The sequence below is a fragment of the Glycine max genome, chromosome 14, assembly GCF_000004515.6.
Source record: "Glycine max cultivar Williams 82 chromosome 14, Glycine_max_v4.0, whole genome shotgun sequence".
Taxonomy (NCBI): Eukaryota; Viridiplantae; Streptophyta; class Magnoliopsida; order Fabales; family Fabaceae; genus Glycine; species Glycine max.
In genome coordinates, this window is record NC_038250.2 from 19841168 (window position 1) to 19846487 (window position 5320).

A 5320-nucleotide genomic window follows, 5' to 3' on the forward strand; every position below is an offset into this window, starting at 1 on the left:
ATAAGAACAAACCTACCTAATGGGTCCCTATGTACACACACCATGAAAATGTTAGGTGTACGAGTGATTTTACAAAAGAGGGTTGCACAACTCAAAACATTCATCATACCACCTATTTTAGGGACTTGGTGCCTAATAATACCTATTTTGGGCACCAACAAAGCACAAGGATTTAAGCTCTTGCGAACCAAACCCCCATCCAACAACTTCTTTACTTGAGGAATAAATTCCATTCAACATCGGTTCAACCTTAGAACTGATGTAGAAAGCTCACATTCTACATCGATTGAGCTACACAACCGATGTAGAAAGTGATGGAAGCTTGCTTGTGGGGCTTCTATGGAGGCTGGATCTTTGAGCTTCAATGAGGTCCTTTAATGGTGATTTTCCACCATGGAAATGCAGCGGAAGACAAAGGAGAAGAGGTGAGAGGAGGCGTCATCCACTAGGGAATAAGCCATGGAAGAAGGAGCTTCACCACCAAGATGAGCCTTGGATAAGAAGCTTGGAGAGGATGCTTCAATGGAGGAAAAGAAAGAGGGAGAGAAAGAGAGAGGGGGGAGCACGAAATTGAAGGAATAAAAGAGGTAGAGAAGTGGAACTTTGAAGTATGTCTCACAAGACTCTCATTCATCAAAGTTACAACAAGTGTTACACATGCTTCTATTTATAGACTATGTAGCTTCCTTGAGAAGCTTTCTTGAGAAAACTTCCTTGAGAAGATTCTTTGAGAAAACTTCCTTGAGAAGCTAGAGCTTAGCTACACACACCCCTCTCATAACTAAGCTCACCTCCTTGAGAAACTTCCTTAAAAAGATTCCTAAAGAAGCTTGAGCTTAGCTACACATACCTCTCTAATAGCTAAGCTCACCTCCTTGAGATGAGAAGCTAGAGCTTAGCTACACACCCCCTATAATAGCTAAGCTCACCCCCATGACAAAAAACATGAAAATACAAAAAAAAGTCCTTACTACAAAGACTACTCAAAATGCCCCGAAATACAAGGCTAAAACCCTATACTACTAGAATGGCCAAAATACAAGGCCCAGACGAAGGAAATACCTATTCTAATATTTACAAAGATAAGTGGGCTCATACTTAGCCCATGGGCTTGAAATCTACCCTAAGGCTCATGAGAACCCTAGGGTCTTCCCTTGGATCTCTAGCCAATCTACTTGGAGTCTTCTACCCAATGCCCTTGCGGGGTAGGATTGCATCAGAAAGGTCACCCTTCAAAGACGGTCCTCCAACCGATGTCGGTATTCAACGACACTGTGTTACCACCACACGTCATAACCGATGTAGAAATGTCATTAGAGCCGATGTAGAAGGCCTTTTTTTTAGTAATGAACTTAAGTTCCATCATCATGTTATTGTTGCGAGCAAGACAATATATATATATATATATATATATATATATATATATATATATATATATATATATATATATATATATATATATATATATATATATATATAATGATCACATATGATGAGGAAAAAACAGTGAAATAGAGAAGGACCTCTAAATCCTCCAGATAAATATATGATTGCAAGACTGAAGGAGAAGACATTAGACCAACTTTATTGATTTGATCCTTGAACGTATGCACTGTTACCATTTTTATGTTTTTTCTACCATTATTGTTACACCCCATTTTTATTAGTCTTATTTTAATACTATCATTATTGTTCTTTAAACTCAATCCAAAATCTTATTTTCATGTTATCTTTATTATTTTTTAAACTCTAATTTTGAACCACATCTTCACCCCAAATTCATTATATAATATTGTGTATATTACATATAACATTGTGTGTTTTTCTTCATGTGACACTGCGCTTCAAGGTACATTCATAATTAATTTTATCTATTATACACCTCAATTGCAAAGCAAAGCTTTTGATAGTGACTTCTCTCCTTTAATGAATTCAAATAAACATTCATTTTCCAATCTAGGTTTACAATGTCAATGATTGTAGGCTGCAATGGCTCCTAAGTGAGTTGGTTAAGGTTTTTTTTATTACTACTTGAAATGTCTTTTCAGAATAATATATACCTATTCGAAAATGTATTTCCAAAACTGAGTATCATAGTTCCAAAAAACATTTTCAGAAGAGAAAAGGGAGGTTCCAAGGTGTATCCCTTTAGGGAAAAAGGCTATTATGGGGTGTAGTTAGCAAAATGGAAATATAAATATACAATATATATATATATATATATTCTTTCACTACAAAAAAAAATACTTATGCCTACGGACTTCTTTTGCCTACAGTAATGAATTAGTGTAGGTAAAACTCACACTACAAGAAATTCATTATATACCTATAGACACTTTGAATGACAATTATTATAAGTGTTTAATTTAGACACTATTTAATGACAATTATTAAAATAAAAAAATAAAAAAGTATAAAATGAAAAATAATTATTCATTTCATTCCAAATTATGCATACCCCTTGTCGTCGACGTACCAAATTATGAAAGCAACTTTGTGATGGTCACCTAAAAAATAAAAAGCGTATTTCAAAAAATTAAAGAATTTACTAGAGAGAGCACCGAAATCGAATAAACTTTATCATCTCCTCCACGTTTAGTTTCAACTTCCAATTTGTTAATTGACGATTCAAACCCTAAGCCTGTAGTTACAAGTTTCTATCATTGTTACTATTCTCAAGTTTCTTTGCCATCTTCCAAATTCCATTTTCTTCAAAGCCATACACTTTTCACTAAAATAAAAATCGATTAATTGGAGCAGCATGTTAGGGCTTCAAAAATCCAATTTTAGAGCAGGCTTGAAACCCTAGATTCCACAAATCCATGCCAGCTTAATCTCGCGATGCACTTTGCCAAGTGTTCATGATGAAGCACAAGTATGAGAGCCTCAAAGAAGAAGACAAGGCATGGGGTAAGCTTCACAGACCCGTAACGGTTGCTTCCGTGGCCGTCATCATGCTCGCAATCGTCATGTTCATTGTTATCAGTTTGAAAATTGTGTTTCTGAGTAGCGATGGAAGAAGGGCATTCTGCGTCAATCGAAGGCTTTAATCCATATAGTTAGGTGTGAAAGATGGTCCAGATTCAAACCTGTTTCCTAGTGCTTTTTATCTCACAGACCAGGATATTGCTGATTATTACTAGATGATTTTGTTCATTCCCTCCATGATTGTTTTCATGCTCTCCATTGTGTATCTCATTGTTGGTAAGGAAGTGAATTCCATTGCTAAGTTGTTTGGTTATGTTTTTTATCTGATTATTGTTAAGAGGTAGAATGCACAATATTTTCATTTAAAAAAATTTGTTGGTGTTTGCAGTATGATTAATTGAGAAAGGTTCCTAAATATAGTTAGAGAGACTATATGTTAAATGTAATGTCATTATTTTTGTTATGATTTCTATTATATTGTATCATTGCTTGTTGTAGTTGTACTTGTACCTTACATTCATTACATTAAATTTTCTTCATATGACAAGAAAACCTCTAGAGACTAGATCATCTCTCTCTAATATCATTATTTTCTTTTTCTTTTTTGTTGTTTGGAGCATAAATGTTTGGAATAAGTTAAAAATTTAAAATAGTATAAACTTTAAAGTTTCATCACATGCTTTAATATTTTAAAATTATCTTTGTGTGGATTTCATTGCATGCTTTATGCCTATTTGTAGCAAGTTTTACAAGCTAGCATTGAAAAGTTACACTATTGTATGTTTAAAAATTATTTGAAAATAACTATTTTGTCTTTTGTTGTCCATTTTTTTAATCATAGAAAGAGTCTCCTTCCTTTGCATTTATTAACTTTGTACAAGTTGTTAGTGTACACTCCCTCTGCACATGCTACAGGCAAAAGCTCACTGATTGTAATAATTGCTCCTATAAGTATGACACATTGACTATTCTATATCAATTGATATCTAAGTGGGTGAAACTACAAGCCACTATAGGAAAGCAACTATCTTTTCTCCGATTATCTTTTGGTATTCAGTAAAAAAAATTAGGATTATTCAATTCAAGGATGTGTTTTTGTACTCTTAAGTGACTAATGACTAATGTGGTTCAAACCTTTTTTTTTCACTTGTAAGTGTACAATATGTATTATGTAGTCAAATGCATGGGCCAGATTTAGAACCTACACTTTGTAATATATGTCTTCTGTCTTTTGTTTGCTTTTGAGAAGATTTACACAAAGTGTGGGAGACGAGCAATGCCTATCATGATGATGGGATCTGCAACAACATTTATAGACTGTGATGAGTGTTGGAAATTGTTGCTGGTAACAAGAAACAAATCTCTTTATTTATGGGATTTATTCAACAAAACATGTCTCCTTCATGACTCATTGGCTTCTCTTATTGCTTCAAGTCCTAACTCATCTACTAAAGATGCTGGTACAATATATTACCTACATATGTTTTGGATAGGACAACTTTGTTTCTATGAGAACTTTTCATATGCTTTGGTTTCTATAATTTTTTATATTTTCTTTTTTAGACACTATTAAAGTTTTATATGCAAAGCTATCAAAATCTGGTTCTCCTCTTGTCGTTTATGCCACTTGTCATGCTTTCTTATTTGACATGAGTCTCAAGTGTTGGCTAAGGGTTGCAAATGACTACTTCCCTGCATCAAGTTTTGCCAGCTCTTGGTGTATGAGATTAATTCAAAGTGGTGAACTTGCTGCTTTGCAGGTTGATGTTAGAAAATATTTGGCACGAAAGCCAGGTTCGACTAGGTGTGTATTTATTGGCATCTATTTTAGATACGATCTTAAGTTAGTGTTGGTTCCTGTCTTTTTTATTCGAAGATGCTATTGGATATTGTATGAAATTTATTTAAGTGGGTAAGGAAGGAGAGGGATATTAGTCATGCAAGGATGAAAAAGGATATTAAAATAGATATTAAGCATTCTAAAGAGATATTAAATAAAAATCATATGTTCAAACGCCAATGAATCTGGAAATAGATATAATTATTATTTATGTATTCATATTTTTGTATAGAAGGAAGACAAAACATACTACTAGTCCTCTAGGACCCTTGTCTCACATTTTTGTAGTTTTATTCTTCTAGATACTCCTTTTCTTGGTAGTGTCCTAATGTTTGCATAAATTGCAATAGGTAACACGACTAGTTTTTGACCAGTGTTCATAAGCAATTAAAATATGAATAATTTTAATTGGAAGGGAGGAAGTGACAATGGTAAAGAAAGCAATGATGATGTAGAAGTATCTAAAAAGTCATAAGCATTTGCAGGGAAAGCATCTAAGTGACAATAAAGCATTAGAAGGGAACTTTTCATATCATTCTTGGTCACATTTTG